The following is a 17,788-nucleotide window of genomic DNA, read 5'->3' as shown; positions in this document are numbered from 1 at the left end:
GGCGAGGTATTATTCCAGGCTGGACCAATCATCTTAGCTGAAATTTTATAAGAGGAAAATTGGGTTAAGAATTGAAAATATGAATTGAAGCAGAAGCATATTTCTGTTAAAAGAAACTACTTGTGGCATCATACGACTTGTTAGTTTACAAGTAGTAGGATGCCACAAGTCATTCAAAGCTTAAAATTAAATCGTACGAATCGAATTGATTTAGCGGATCGTACGACTTTAATCGTTTTTAATTCTGATGGAAACTTGGTAGATTTAGATAGTTCAACTACTTATTATCAGAATTTTGCGTTCTATCTAACAGAATCAGAAAAAAATACCAGAATGTTAGTATTATACATTATTGGCTGAATATTCAAAGGAAAAGTAGTTTAATATATGGAGGATTATTGACTTGAGTTAAGAAAAGTGCTTGGAAAATGTCACTCTAAAAATATTAAACCAGGCAATTTTTTATTAGTCAAACTTAATAAATTTCAAAAACTACAATTTATTATGAGCTCGATTCTTAGCGAGAGCTTAATGAATATGGCAATAAATAATGCATATTTGAACTTACCTGTCTTTGAATGGAAGATAACTTTAAAAATCAATATCAAAGCGCAAGGCCCAGCTTCCCGCACAACCACACAGTAACAAGATTGACATTTTCTCAAGAAGTCCTAAAAAAATAAAACAAAATAAGAGTTCTTTCAAATTCTACCTGTTCCTACAGGAACAGCTTGTCCGGAATAGCGAGAAGAACTTGTCACAGTGCTTCGTTTGAATTCGGAATTCATATTTTCAGTTGCGTTCTGGAACAATTCGAGTTTGGATCTTGGTGACGAAGCTTTTAATAATTGGAATTTAAAACTCACAAACAGTAATTTGATTGTTCCGGAAGGCCGTCAACTGACAAATCGAGTTCTGAGCTCAAACGGAGCACTGTAAACAGTTTTTGCCTGTTCATCAGGTACCTATTTTAACACTCATTCACTTACCTTTTGTTTCCAGTTTTGTTGGGAAAACTGCTGACCTGCTGCCCCACCGGGGAGACTAAAGAAAGAAGACTTTCAGCTGGCATCGTTTCCTTCTGTGTCACATACACAGAAAGATTTGGAAGTAATGAAATGTCTTTAGAATAGAATAAAAACAATACAACTCAACCCTGATTTCTCCTTACCTGTTGGCAAATAAGGAAATCCGTTGCATACCGATCACCAGCAAGGAATTCTCGAACTGAATCCGGGTTGTGGCAAGCGCTCTCAAAGGCCGGTTTGTTCTTTCTGCGTCACCTGATCGATCTCTCGGAAAAAGGCATTTAACATTCCGCTCCATGTCAGCTGCTACCTTTGTATTAAAGAATTTGAGGCTAAAACAGCTCCCAAATAAATTAACCCTCGCGCGGTGCAAAATAAAAACAAAATTTTTTTGACAGGTTCCCGCTTGTGTCGCCCTTCTAAAATTTCAGCACATAAAGACCGCGGTTTGGGCACAGGCTAATAGTTTGAGTCCATGCTACTACAAATGCTAAAATAAGTAGTAAATGGGTGTTTTTTACTCAAATTGAGCAAAAGTTAGGACAATATTGAAAAGTGCTAACTGATCAGTAAAAATTTTTTTATGCTAACGGAAAGTAACAGCTATTTTTTGCTAAGTGGAGCTTCGAAAGTTTTGTGTGTAACCTCTCTCTCCGAGATGCCGCAAATAAGCTGGGTGTATCGTCTACAACCGTGCATCGAGCAAAAAAACGAGCCGGACTATCGACTTACAAGAAGGTAGTGACTCCAAATCGCGATGATAAACAAAATACGACGGCCAAAGCGCGATCCCGGAGGCTGTACACGACGATGCTGACGAAGTTTGACTGCGTGGTAATGGACGACGAAACCTACGTCAAAGCCGACTACAAGCAGCTTCCGGGACAGGAGATTTATACGGCAAAAGGAAGGGGAAAGGTAGCAGATATTTTCAAGCACATGAAACTGTCAAAGTTCGCGAAGAAATATCTGGTTTGGCAAGCCATCTGTACCTGTGGCTTGAAAACCAGCATTTTCATAGCTTCCGGGACTGTCAACCAAGAAATTTACGTGAAAGAATGTTTGAATACACGTCTGCTACCTTTCCTGAAGAAACACGGTTGTTCCATACAGTTTTGGCCGGATTTGGCATCTTGCCATTACGGTAAAAAGCGTACCATGGAGTGGTACGCCGCCAACAACGTGCAGGTGGTTCCCAAGGACAAGAACCCTCCCAACACGCCAGAGCTCCGCCCAATCGAGAAATACTAGGCTATTGTCAAGCGGAACCTAAAGAAGACCAAAAAACTGCTAAGGACGAGCAGTAGTTCAAGGCAAACTGGCTTTCTGCGGCGAAGAAGGTGGACAAGGTGGCTGTACAAAATCTGATGGCAGGGGTTAAGCGTAAGCCCGGCAATTCAGATTTGGAAAAACGGAAGCCTAACTGAATATTTTTCCTGCATTTAATACTAATTAAACTTGAAAAAGAATATCAATTTGATTTTTGTAATAAACGATTTCACCCATTTACACGCGTTTTCCCTCGACCAAATTTTGACCGTATCACCCTTTAATGCCTCAAAATAAATTCTACTCGCTCATTTTCACCATCTTTAATTTCTTCTAACTTTCTATCCATCTATAAACTTTCATTATCTTAAGATGTCCCTACTAAAAACGACATCACTTTTCACCGTTAACGCAGATAAATTAAGTTAAAACATTTATTTGTATAGTTTTATTGACAAATTTGTAATCTAATGTTTTAGTAGTTTTTCGACATTTGTTTTTTTTTGTAGGCACAACTTTCCCGTTTGTTTGGATAACGTGCCGCTTTTAAGCCTAACCCTTTTCTGATACTGATTCTGTAAATGCAAAAGCCTTTGTTTAAGAAAAGCGTTTGAATTTTAGAGATATGGAACCTCATTTTCAAACTTTTTTCCTTTTTAAAGTTTCGAATTAATTATAGCAACGACGCTTCTAGTTTTTGCTGGCACTTAATGTATTTTATAATTTCCAACTTTGCTTTTGAGAAATGATATGCATAGAAAATTTAAATGAACAATTGAAGAGTCATCTACTTTCCTATTGTTTGAGACAGAAGGAAAGACTACGGAATAGCTCGAAGCAAAATATAAGCAAATGTTTCAAAATAATAACGATCATAGTCTGCATCAACAATACCGAACGAAAAAAAAAATTCACGTGGGATGGAGGCTTCTAGCAATCGATCCAGTCAGGCAAGTCCTACACCTCCTGGACATTCATTGGTGAATGATTTTATTAACGAGACTTATAAGGAATATTTTTGAGCAGTTGTGTCGTGATGCTCTCAAGTCCTCCTACGCAAACCGGTTCAACCGATGATGACTTTACTCGAAGTGCTACTTAATGCTATGGGTAAGTTGTTACGTCGATACTTAGTATTATCGATTCCTCTGGCCTTTGCCGACCTGTTCTTTTTTTCTTTATTTTCATTTTCGAGAAGTTGAGTTGAGATAGATCCTCATTAAATAAGCTGCCGCATTTCACTTCATTATGTGCTTTTAGGCTAAAACGTATTTCAATTAAATGCACTAAATATGCTTTTCAGGGTTAACCGCCATACAATTTTTTTTATCTTAGGTTCAAAGCATTTTAATTCCAAATTTTAATTTTTCTCACAATATCGAAGAAATTTCAGTCAATCAGTTTCAATACCGATTCAATGTCGAACTCTGATGTGACTTTATTTTTGAAAAAAAAAAAAATATTTTTCTTACTATTAGTTATCGCTGTACACAGCAGAAATTTTTTAAAGTATGTGGAATCTTAAACACAAGTAGTCTAATTTTTCACAAGTATAATTCGAAGAAGATGTAATTTTCAACTCCTTTCGATATAATTAGTGGTATGAATAAGAAAATAGCAATTGCTTCGATAGCTTTTACATAGCTCAAACTTTAAAATGGCAAAATTTGAAAGCATTTGCTCAACTAGATATGAAAAAGCAGAGTAGAACATTTACTTTTAACCAGCTCCGGATTAAATATATGCATGCCATTCGAAGTATTTAACTCACAAAACTGCACGAAAATAGCAAAAGCAATTACTAGAGCTTTATTCATATCAGCCAATGTATTTTTTATTGTATAGAAATATATTGTTTTGCTATAATTTTACATCCCGTGATGCGGTCAATGAATTTTATATCATAAACAGTGTAAAATTATATCTGTTTGATTTAAACAAGCAAGAAAATTATTCGGAAACGAGTCGTAGGCGTAGTTCCAGCACTTCCAGAACCCTTCAAAAGTTAGTAGGGTGATGAAATGTGATATTGAATAAATAATGCTGTTAACATTAGTCGGTTTTCTCTCCTTTGCAGCATGAAATTTTTCGCAGCGTCAGTTATTTTCCGGAGAAATTTTCGTGATGGTCCGGATCTGGGAACAGCTACCGGAGAAGTGGAAGGAGGGGGTAATATGACCCATCTTAAAGAAGGGCGACAAATTGGACTGTGAGAACTACCGAGTGATGTGTTCTAAATGCTGCTTACAAAGTGCTACTCCGTTGCCTCACACCACATGCAAACAGACTCGTGGGAAGTCATCAGGCTGGCTTCATAGAGAAACGCACAACGACGGACCAGATCTTCACATTACAGCAAATCCTCCGAAAATGCCATGATAACCAATTCCCTACGCACCATCTATTCACCATCTTCAAAGCCGCATACGAAACGATCGACTGTGACGAGCTATGGAAAATCATGGATGAGAACGGCTTTTCCGGGAAGGTGATCAGACTGATCCGATGGATGGAACGCAGTGCTGTGTGCGGATCTCGGGTGAATTGTCGAGTTCATTCGAATCGCGCAGGGGGCTTCGACAAGGTGATGGTCTATCCTGCATGATGTTCAACGTGGCGCTAGAAGGTGTTATTCGACGAGCGGTGGGTGAAATGCGAGACACGATTTTAACCAGATTCTGTCAACTTATCTGCTTTGCCGACGACATTGATATAGCCGGCAGATCATCTGCGGCGGTGGAGGAGATCTATCTCAAACTAAAACGCGAAGCAGGAAGGATTGGGTTAATGATTAATACGTCTAACGTGAAGTACATGCTGGCCTGCGGATCCGAGACCGACCGAACCCACTTGCCCGGTAATAACAAGGTCACGCTCGACAGCGACGAGCTGGAGATAGTCGAAGATTTTGTCTATCCAGATACACTGGTGACTGCAGGCAATGACCCAAGCCGTGAGATCCGGCGGCGAGTTAGCGGCGGAAGTCGTGCCTACTATGGACTTCATAAGAAATTGCGGTTGAGAAGACTTAGCCCACGCACGAAGTGTAACCTGTATATGACGCTCATTAGACCGGTTGTTCTCTACGGGCACGAGACATGGGTATTGCTCGAGGAGGACCTGCGTATACTCGGAGTATTCTAGCGACGAGTGTTAAGAACCATCTTTGGCGGCGTGCAGGAGGAAGGAGTGTGGAGGAGAACAATGAACCACGAGCTCACGCGACTCTACGACGAACGCAGTATCCAGAAGGGGGTGAAGGCTGGCTGGATACATTGGGCAGAACATGCTGCGAGAATGCCGGACGACTGTTCTGCAAAAGTTAAGTCGTGAGACGGAATACTACGAAAATAAAATAGTATATCAATGCCTGACATCATTGTGAAAGTATCTAAAGAACTACATTCTATGCTTAATTCCCTGTTTCCACCATCTTCGTAGAACTCCTCACTTTTCAATAACCTATTCGAAAAAAAATTTTGAATTTTTAATGTAATGTAATTTTTTTGTAAAAAAAATTATGTCCAAATACAAAAGTCTGGTAGAAAAGTCTTAAGTATGGAAGTCTGGAAACATAAAAATTTGTCTATCGAAAGTCCAAAAAGTCTGGGAGATTCAGACATCACTGATCACCACCCTTCGACTCGGGATTTTAGGGATTTTATCCGAGCGCGCACATGGTCTTCATTTGACCGTAACATATAGCAGCGGCAAACCCGAAGCAATCGAGCATGTGCGCGCTCGGCTAAAATCTCGAGTGGATGGGTGGTGATAGCAGGGCTGCCTACATTTTTTTTTTAAATTCAGGAACGTGTGAAATAAAAATCAGGATACATCAGAGTAACGGAAGTCTCTGTCAAAGTGAGGACCTTTTTATGGACGTTGCTCCACATTTTGACCTCCTTTAGTGGTATCTTATGCAGTTCAGTACCACCAATTTCCATCACATTCACAAAAATCAGGGAAAATCAGACTAATTTTCAAAAATCAGGGAAAAACTATGGCTTATCAGGTTGTCAGGCTGAGCCTCTAAAAATCAGGCAAATCCTGAAAATTCAGGCACATTGACATTTTTGTCCGTGGGTGTTTGCTCTCAATTGAATCCGATTCCGCCTGAAAAAGACTCATTTCTTCGTGACTTTTCAAAGAAATTTATGCTTTTTCCATCACAAAAAAACCATCACAGAATTCCTGGGTAAAATCACAGGAAGTCAGAATTTTTTTTTTGCAAAAACACAGATTTTTTTTTCGGCAACCTTGGTCAAGACTCGTTTCTGGGTCGCATTAAAATTTTTGTGCTAATTTACTTTGTCGAAAACCGTAACTTCGTGTTTTATCAGACAAAAGTGTTATTAGGTGTTGAATGGGGGAATGGTTTTTGGCATAGAAAAAAATAAATTCAATTGACATCACTGCTGTGTGTCAATTTGAATTGGGTGCCTAGCGAGGTATTGCATGACTAGATGACTAGATGACTATACTTTTCATCCAATACTTCGCGAGGCTCCAACAGTAATGTCAATTGAATTTACTGTTTATCAATGCTAAAAGACATACCCCTGTTAAGCAGCTAATAACTTTTTTGCCTAATAAGATACAAAGTTACGATCTTCAACAAAGTTGTTCAGCGGAAAACTTCCTTTAGGAAATTTATAAATTGGCATGAAAACCATCAGCTTGCTTGGTTCCACAGAAGAAACAAAAATGATGTTGATTTTTCAGTACAAAATATTCAATTTTCCCATACAAACCTAAAAGTTCAAATTTACTCATGTAAACGTTACGTAAAAATTTTGATAAAAATTATGGATAAGTTTTGGAGGAAAACGAAGCTTTTTAGACTCCAGGGTTTAAGAAATTCAAGAATGACCCCAAATCGACTCAGTCTTTTGGACAGGGACATTTTTTTCTGTCATTCTACACATTATTATTACAACGCCAATCTGACTATTGTCACTATTCATCCAATTTTACAGCATCTGTTCTCCTTCTCTGATCAAATGTCTTTTTTTCAATTTTAAGTTAACTTGTAATCGAATACGCGATTTAATAACATTAAAAAGCGCCTCTACATTATCAGTTAGCGAATTCGAACACTGGCTTTCAACAATCCATAATCATGCCGAAGCTTTCGAAACTCCCTTCAGGTTAGGAAAGATCACGAATTATTGTATGTACCTACATATGTACATATGTCAATGTTCGAATGCACAACATATGCGCGAAATGATGCAGTTTTCGCCCTTCTAACCTCACTTTGCGAGCTTTTTTGCAGGTGTGACACACTGTGACCTATTTCAGGAAGCTTTTCCGTTAGACCACCACATGCAGAAAGTTTTCCTACACCCCCTCGGAACCAGTTTTTCATCGTGTGTTCCACCCATTTTGCTTTCCTCTCTCCACAGTCACTTTTCTTGCCCAGCTCATGCTTGCTTTCCATGACATCATCAACCGCAGACAGATGACGATGACACCCGGACAGTCAATGCAATTCGGAAAGAAATCACACCACATGGTCGGCTCTCGGCCGGATTTTTCTGCAACCATGTGGCCAGATAGCACCAAAGATGACCAAATTTCACTCCTCCGTGGAATGAATAAATATGATTAATAGTTTTAGTTGGTGTAGCACCAAAAACAGCTAGACATTAAGATGCATTCAGTCTCGTTTGGCTGCTGTCGTCTTTCGGCCGGAGGTGTTCATATGGCATTAATTTGGCCACTTTACCCGATGACGTCGTTGTTCGGCCGAAGCAACAAGACGATCATCATCATCGGCCGAACGGGTTTGCGGATGTGTTGGTTTAGAATTCCGAGCCGACTGGATTTCTTCTATCCATACACGAGGGTCTGTATTTACACGGACCCGAAGTCGAAATCGAACCAACACAGCCAGAAAGTTAAACAAGTATGGATGCGAAGGCGTTGGCTGATTGATTCATACTTTTACTGTTCGATGATGATGATGATTAAAGGTAGACTGCCATAATTTGAGACCAGCTTCTGTTTGTTGTAATATAAATTTATTTACAATGTTTATTGTTAGGAGTACGTGAATTAGACTGTCAATTTAAACCTATAGTTCAGGTAAAGGATATGTTTTATGTATTTTTTAATTTCTCAGCATGTGTAAATTCAAAACAACAAATTGAGGTTTGTGTTGACAAATAGATATAACGAGTTCCTCCAAGTACGACTTCTAACGTTATTTCAATATTTAATTTAGCTGGCTTTTAACAAATTCGTATTTCATAGCTAGTTAGTTAGTAAATGTGTATTTGGAAAAACCAAAATGCTTATAGATTTTTTTTAAAACTCGAATGACTGGCTGAACGCTTTTTTGCAATTTGTTTATTTGAAACGGCGCAAACCTTATGCTTAAAGAAGCCTCTTTTTTTGTATGCAATTTTAGTGTGTGGTAAGCGGTTTCAAATCAAACTCTGAATTTTAAATTCCGTTTTTAATTTATCGTATAAATCTTAGAAAGAATTGAGATACACAGGATACACTGTTTGTATTTTTGATTTCATGTGAGTACTTTAACTTAAAATCGAATTTTTATATTTAACATTTAATTTGAGAATTCAGAATATCTAATCTCAATTTTTGAAGAAAAAAAATAAGGGGTCTAAGTTGTTTTCCAAATATTCCAAATCTTGAAAAAGTAAATACAAACTTATAAAACATTTCAAAATTCTCGAAATTGCAAAATAATCAAAATTGTCACCATTCTCAATAATTTACAAAATTGTAAGAATTCAAAAGTGGTCAATATTGACAAACTAGACAAGAATTTAAAAAAAAAAGTTCACTAAATTACTGAAATTGACAAGATTGACAAATTTGACAAAATTGAAAAAAAAAAAATGAAGAAATTGACAAAATTGAAAAAAATGACGATATTGACAAAATTGTCAAAATTGACAAAAATGACAAATTTGACAAAATGGAGAAATCAACAAAATTGACAAAATTTACGAAATTCACAAAATTGGCAAAATTTACAAATTGACAAATTGGAGAAATTGAAAAAATTGACAAAATTGACGAAATTGAAAAAATTCACAAAATTGACAAATTTGACAAATTTGACAAAATTGACAAAATTGACAAAATTGACAAAATTGACAAAATTGACAAAATTGACAAAATTGACAAAATTGACAAAATTGACAAAATTGACAAAATTGACAAAATTGACAAAATTGACAAAATTGACAAAATTGACAAAATTGACAAAATTGACAAAATTGACAAAATTGACAAAATTGACAAAATTGACAAAATTGACAAAATTGACAAAATTGACAAAATTGACAAAATTGACAAAATTGACAAAATTGACAAAATTGACAAAATTGACAAAATTGACAAAATTGACAAAATTGACAAAATTGACAAAATTGACAAAATTGACAAAATTGACAAAATTGACAAAATTGACAAAATTGACAAAATTGACAAAATTGACAAAATTGACAAAATTGACAAAATTGACAAAATTGACAAAATTGACAAAATTGACAAAATTGACAAAATTGACAAAATTGACAAAATTGACAAAATTGACAAAATTGACAAAATTGACAAAATTGACAAAATTGACAAAATTGACAAAATTGACAAAATTGACAAAATTGACAAAATTGACAAAATTGACAAAATTGACAAAATTGACAAAATTGACAAAATTGACAAAATTAACAAAATTGACAAAATTGACAAAAAGACAAAATTGACAAAATTGACAAAATTGACAAAATTGACAAAATTGACAAAATTGACAAAATTGACAAAATTGACAAAATTGACAAAATTGACAAAATTGACAAAATTGACAAAATTGACAAAATTGACAAAATTGACAAAATTGACAAAATTGACAAAATTGACAAAATTGACAAAATTGACAAAATTGACAAAATTGACAAAATTGACAAAATTGACAAAATTGACAAAATTGACAAAATTGACAAAATTGACAAAATTGACAAAAATTGACAAAAATTGACAAAAATGACGAAATTGACCGAATTGACAAAATTGACAAAATTGACAAAATTGACATAGTTGACAAAGTTGATAAAATATAAAAATTTGATAATTTGATCTATTTAAAAAGTTGTCAATTGGTAACTGACAAAATAGAAAAAAAATTAACTTATTTAAGAATATAGACCAAGCTGACACAATAAATAAAATTTTCAAATTGCCAAAATTGACAAAATAAATCAAAATTACTATATAGACAAAACTCACAAAATTGACAAATTTATTAATGTTTTCAAAAATCAATTATCATTCCATATTTTTCACCTTTTTAAAAGATTCGAAATTTTTAGAAATAATTCAAATTCGATTTTTTTAATGTAAAAACATGAACTTCTTGGAAAGTTCAGAATTTTTAGTATTTTTAAAACAGTTGTCAACAATATTCAATTGCAATTCTTTCAAATTTTGTTCCAATGACATGAATTGATTTCATAATAGCAAAAATTGACAAAAAGTTTAAAATTATTAATTAGGTAAAATACCTAGATTTCGACAGTTTTGGCTTTATTTGTCAGAAAAACCGTGTAAATAAACTATTTGACTAAATTTTTTCATTTAAAATGTGATTGGTTATATGAATCAGATTTTTTTCTTCATTCTCTACCTTTTTTATTGATCAGAAGTTTTAAAGCAACGTTTTTATTAGCCTTTTACTAAAACCTCTCGATGATCTAGTTTTCGACATTCAATTTTAGTTTTCGACACAAAAAGTTTTAGTTTTCGACAAGCATATTTCCACCTCCTTTGTTAGCTCAGCAATATGAATATTTGCTTATTGAAATTGCTTGTCTACTTCACGGCGTTTTTTACACCATGGAAACAGTATAAACATACAGAAGAAGATGGGTGTCGAAAAATAAACTATTGGGAGAATTTTCAGCGCTAGTTTTCGACAGCTCAAAAAACAGTTGAAATTTCATTAAATGTTAGCAAAAATATTCAATAAATTACCGAAAAGATTGATCTCAGAACCTTAACCTTTCCATTGATTCCTTTTACGTTGCTTTTAATCAAATAAAAGGGGTTTTTTTCGTGATTCAAAATCATTCTTATTTGGTCGTTGGAATTGAATTTCACAGGTGATTTAGAATGTTCCTTTAAAATTATTTATTTACAACTATTCAATAACTTATTTAGAGGAGTTTTTATATTCAAGGTATACTAAAATGGGAGAGCAAAAATAGAAAAATATGAAAATAGATAGCTTGAGTCACCAAACAGATAGATAAGCCTTTCATTAAAATTTTGTCGAAAACTAGCTCCTGTCGAAATCTAAAGTATCTACCCTATTTTCAAATCAATGCAACCTTTCCAATTTTTTAAAGATTTTTTTATCATATTTTTGTTATTTTAAATTTGTGTTTTTTTGTAATCTTTTGTAATTTTTTTTTTATAATTTATAGGGGAGATGGGGGCATAATGGCCACCTTAAGCAAAAAGCTTATTTAACTATAGAGAACAGCTGTAATATGTGAATTACATCATTGTTTCGTGTTCAGACACTCAAATAGTCTATGGCCTAATTGGATGAAACTTGAAAAAGTAGATAAAAACGTATAAAGTGCATTTTAAAAATTTTCGCCGAAAGCTGAAAACCAGGCACTGTAGAGGCATAATGAGAAACCCCCCGAGGCAGTATGAGCACCATTAATGAAGGCATAATGAGCGTTTTCTGCCGGGGAATCTAGCAGCGAATTCGACTCGATTAAGTCAACTGACTAATAGAGCTACAGCTTAATTTGCATCGTCTGACGATTTGACCTATTGGTTAGATGTCTGAGAGGTAATCAGTAGACTCGAGTTCGATTCTTTTCATTTTTGAGTTCGATTTTTTTCATTTATCATTCATGATCATGATTGCACTAAACGGTGAGGCGTACACAGTAAACGAAAATTACCGAGTTCGGTAATTTTTTTACCGAAATCCTAACATGTTTAAATCGTTAAACTGTTCGGTAATTTTTTCGGTAAAAAAAAACGAACATCGGTAAATCGGTTCTTCATTTACCGATGTTCGTTTATTTTTTACCGAAAAAATTACCGAACAGTTTAACGATTTACACATGTTAGGATTTCGGTAAAAAAATTACCGAACTCGGTAATTTTCGTTTACTGTGTAGATTCATCAAACAAAACAATAACAAAATAAGATTATTTCTGTTCTGTTTGTCTGTTTGTAGAATTCAAAGAATTAACACATGCTCATACATTATGTTTCTGGTGTTTTGTTGACGGATGATGCTTTGATGCTATTAGCCGTATAATGTAACAATAAAAAAAATCAATCATGAATGGTATGTGCAGAAAATGCTCATTATGCATTCATTGATAGTGCTCTATTCGCCTCTAGTTAACAAATTAAAGTTAAAAAGCGTTTTAAAATTGATTAAAGTGAAAAATCAAAAATTTTATGATGATGAAAATTGAGAAACAATGTGTAGATCATGTTGCAGTGCGTACAATTCAGATCAAGATGATTTAAAGGTCATAAAAGCTTATTTGGTGGTGCTCAAAAATTATAATATTTTCGTCACTTGAGAGCCTAGCTGGTTATTATTTAATATTTTTGTAAATATGAAAAAGGATATTTCTTTTTTGGTCAGAAATTAATACTATAGATAGTACGAAACAAGTCCTTATAAAAATTTGTTTAAGAAAATAGGTACTTATGTAGAAAAAAAGAGTGCTGATTATGCCCTGGGTGCTCGTTATGCCGTCATCTTCCCTATAGTATGTTAAATTAATGGATTTTGTAATTATTGCAATTCTAATTTTTTTGATTGATTATGCATTTTTTGATATTTTTTAAATTTTTGTCATCGTTTTGTTGTTATTCAATTTTTGTCATCGTTTTATTATTTTAGGTTTATTTTATTTCTTTTTTTCTGTTTGATCTTTTGTGTTTTTTTTATTAATTAATCTATATGGTCTGTTGTCATTGTTTGACCAAGCTTAGTGAGAACTTAAAAAAAAAACATTCAAATATTAAATATCAATCTTGGCCGACTCGATGAAATCTGCGATGCTTTTCATAATTTTCAAGTTCATGTTTTTCAGGATAGTCTGAAGATCGGGAATCATCCCTTCGGAAATAATAGTTTGCCACATATTTCTGCGTTGATCCTCGAACCTGGCTGGTAAACGGTGGATAATGTGCAACACGAGACCCCATAGTGGTCATATCACCTCTTATTCACAACTCCTATCTCTACCTCCCCGTGGTGCCGGCTGGGATGCGAGTAACCTAAGCGGAGATCGGGTACCCAACCCCGGTGGATGCTTTGGTCGCATGCAGACTGAGAAGGTGGCCACACGCGTCTGTTCCCCAGGTCAGGGGCGGCGTGCAACAACAACCGAGCGTCTGTTCTCCAGGTCAGGGGCGGCTCAAACATCGTCTGTCTTGCAGCAAGCGGCTGAATTTATGAAATGCGGCTCCCGCCAGCTAAGTCCAAGATGGCAGCCCCATCGCGGGATAGGGACTTTAGGCTAACAACCTACTGCTCCCGATTTGAAATTGTTACGGAATCCGAAAGAAATGACCGACCTGGAACTTTGGCGACGACTTTTAGCATGAAAACACGGACACGAATTGGAACTTGGAATGTTTTAACCCTTGCCCAACAAGGCAAACTGGAACAACTTGCTAGAGAGGCTAGCCGCCTCAAGCTTGAAATTCTGGGACTGAGCAAAGTCCGTTGGCCTAATACTGGAGAACACAAGACACAATCCGGGCAAGTCCTGCTTTACTCTGGCATACGAGGAGAACATGCTACTCGGGAACGAGGAGTTGGTTTCCTGTTAAGCCGGAGGCCTACGCGGCCCTCATTAGATGGGAACCGATAAACGAAAGAATAATCGTAGCCAGATTCAGAACACGGGTTAGAAACCTTACAATGGTCCAGTGTTATGCGCCAACTGACGTTGCCGACTTGCAGGAGAAAGAGCAGTTTTACAGTCAACTGAACAGCGTGGTTGAGAGAATTCCGAAGGGTGACATTCAAATCCATTTGGGCGACTTCAACGCAAAGATTGGCTCCGACAATCAGGACCTTGAGCGCATCATGGGGCGCCATGGCCTAGGACAGATGAGCGAAAACGGAGAGCTGTTTGTAGAATTTTGTGGCAACAATAACAAGGTGATCGGAGGATCGCTCTTCCCCCATCGACCAGCACATAAGGTCACTTGGGTATCCCGAGATGGCCGAACAGAAAATCAAATTGACCACATCTGCATCAGCCGAAAATGGAGAAGGAGCCTTCTTGATGTCCGCAACAAACGAAGTGCAGACATTGCATCTGACCATCACCTCGTCCTTGGCGAGATACGACTGAGAGTTGCGCGTGTCAAACGGCGCGAGGAGAAAGTCAGGTGTCGATACGACGTCCGCCGGTTGGAGAATCCAGAGGTGAAAAGGGCATACGTTGAACAGCTAGAATCCCGAGCCTCGGAGCTGCCGACAGACGGAACAGTCGAAGAACAGTGGTGTGGAATCAAGAATGCCTTCATCACGACGAGCCATGGTACTCTCGGTAAAGTTTGTGGAAGAATGGATGTCGGATGAAACTTGGAGGATGGTCGATGATCGGAGAAAGGCGAAAGTCGGAATTGAGCAGGCATGTACCGGGTCAGCCAAAGCAGCCGCCCGCTTACGATATGCGGAGCTGGAAAAGGCAGTTAAACGAGCTTGTAGACGAGACAAGAGAGCCTGGACAAACTCCCTAGCCGAAGAGGGAGAAAAAGCCGCCACCAATGGAGATATCCGATTACTTTATGACATTTCTCGCCGCCTCAGTGGTGCAAGGACTAATGCAAGAATGCCGCTGGAAGACCGAGCAGGTCAGCTATTGACCGATCGAACAGATCAGCTCAAACGATGGACTGAGCATTTCGAACAACTCTTCCGAGTCACGAATAGCAATGGCCAACAGAACCCGCAGCTCGAAGCGCCAACAGTGAGTCGCATAAATGGCGTCAACTCGGAAGCGCCCTCGCTGGCTGAAATAAAAGCGGCTATCAAAAACATGAAATCCAACAAAGCACCTGGGATCGATTGCATCCCTGCTGAAATGCTGAAAGCCGACCCTGCCCTATCAGCACAAATGTTGCACCGTCTTTTCGCTGACATCTGGGATACTGCAACATTCCCGGCCGACTGGATGCAGGGTATCCTCGTTAAGGTCCCGAAGAAAGGAGACCTGACAGAGTGCGGTAACTGGCGAGGCATAACGTTGATCTGTACAACCCTCAAAGTACTCTGCAAAGTGATTCTGAACAGGATCCAGGAGAAAATAGACGCTACACTCCGACGGCAACAAGCTGGATTCCGATCTCGACGATCATGTGTGGACCACATCACAACGCTACGAATCATACTGGAACAAATCAACGAATTCCAGGACTCTCTTCTGCTGGTGTTCGTTGATTTCGAAAAAGCATTCGACCGACTTAACCATGAAAACATCTGGGCGGCTCTAAGGCGACGAGGGGTCCCAGAGAAACTAGTCCATCTCATCGAAGCACAGTACGAGGCATTTTCGTGCAAGGTCTTGCACGACGGTGTCTTGTCCGAACCAATACCGGTAACTGCTGGAGTGAGACGAGGATGTATTCTGTCACCGCTACTTTTTCTAATCGTAATGGATGTGATTCTGATTGGATCGATTGACTGTGCACCGAACCGAGGATTGCCGTGGAATCCTTCAACAATGGAGCAACTGAACGACCTTGACCTGGCTGACGATATTGTTTTGCTCGCCCAAACACAACCAGATATGCAGAGCAAACTCGACGACCTTACCGAAAGTTCCAAGGCAGCAGGTCTCAAAGTCAATGTCGGAAAGACCAAGTCAATGGAGATCAACACAGGAAATCCCTCCAGTTTCATGGTAGCTGGGCAACAAGTTGAGAAAGTGGAGTGCTTCCAGTATCTTGGTAGCCAGATAACGCCTGATGGTGGTACCAGAAAAGACATCGAAACCCGAATCAGAAAGGCCCGATTTGCGTTTGCGAGTCTCCGAAACATCTGGCGGTCACGCCAGATCTCTCTACGAACAAAAATCCGAATCTTCAACTCAAACGTCAAATCCGTATTGCTGTACGGGTGCGAAACTTGGTGCACATATGCGGTTACGACGCGAAAACTGCAAGTATTTGTAAACCGCTGCCTGCGGAATATCATCCGCGCTTGGTGGCCTGGCAACTGGATCTCGAATGAGGAACTACATCGCCGGTGTCATCAAAAGGCGCTAGAAATCGAGATTCGGGAACGTAAGTGGAGATGGATTGGGCACACGCTGCGAAGAGATGAAAACGAGATTTGCAGAGAGGCGCTAGATTGGAATCCAGAAGGTCATCGAAGAAGAGGCAGACCCAGAAACTCGTGGCGGCGAAGCCTAGCCGCTGAAATCCGAACTGTCGACGAGAATCTTGACTGGGACCAAGTGAAGACGCTGGCTCCGGATCGTCAACAGTGGAGGTCTTTTACCACGGCCCTATGCACCGGAGGATCGGCGCGGGATCATTAAGTAAGTAAGTATCCTCGAACCTGCTGCAGGCGAATATAAGATGGTCCGGTGTTGCTGGAGATTCTCCGCATTAATATGTGTCTCTATCAATGATGTTATTGCGAAAAATGTGCGACGGGATACGGGAGTGATTACATATCAATTTTGATAAAATAACCACCTCCCGCCGGATTAAATTGTATCTAGAGAACCTTTTGGTATTATTGTTTTTGTTTTTTATTTATGTCAGTTTTGTCTTTCTGTATTTTTTGACTGTTTTTTGTTTTCGCCTTTTTTTGTTTATGAGTTAAATCTGTATGTGTTTGCAATCGCTCAATCGCTCAGATCAAAAATGTTTTTGAACGTGAATTTGGTTAATTTTTTTAAAGATTGAAAAGGAAAATCACGCACAAATCGTTGATTTAGCGAGTTGGCGTAGGCCATTTATGAATATGAATGTGAAAAATATAAATATAGCTTTAAGCTGTGCTTTAAGTAGCGCAGAAAATGGTTTTTAGAAAGTTGCCATGTTCAGAATTTCATTGCACTTTCATGTACATATAACTAAATGAACATCATGAGAGAAGACAATTTAGGCAAACTTTATGTATCAATACCATCAATAGATTGTTTTGTTCTAATTTTGAGTCCAACTTTTACCTTATTTCAAGGCATGGACAACAATTGCCCATCGTACCTTCTCCGTCAGCGGTTTCGCGGTTCCGTTTTAGCGATGATCAACATCCCACGCATACTGCCAGAGAGAACCGGCCGAACGCGCCGAACGCGTTCGGCCCAGCCGACGAAATTTCGCACACATCCAAAGCATCGGCTAAATGAGCTTGGGTTTGTGGGATCGCTAACGAAAGGTGCTGCACTTTTCGGGCAATGATGATGACGATGATGGTGTATTTTTTGTGTGCGAAACCCGAGTC

Source organism: Uranotaenia lowii, chromosome 2 (genome assembly GCF_029784155.1).
Source record: "Uranotaenia lowii strain MFRU-FL chromosome 2, ASM2978415v1, whole genome shotgun sequence".
NCBI lineage: Eukaryota > Metazoa > Arthropoda > Insecta > Diptera > Culicidae > Uranotaenia > Uranotaenia lowii.
The sequence above is the reverse complement of the archived record's forward strand: the minus strand, read 5'-3'. Positions refer to the sequence as shown.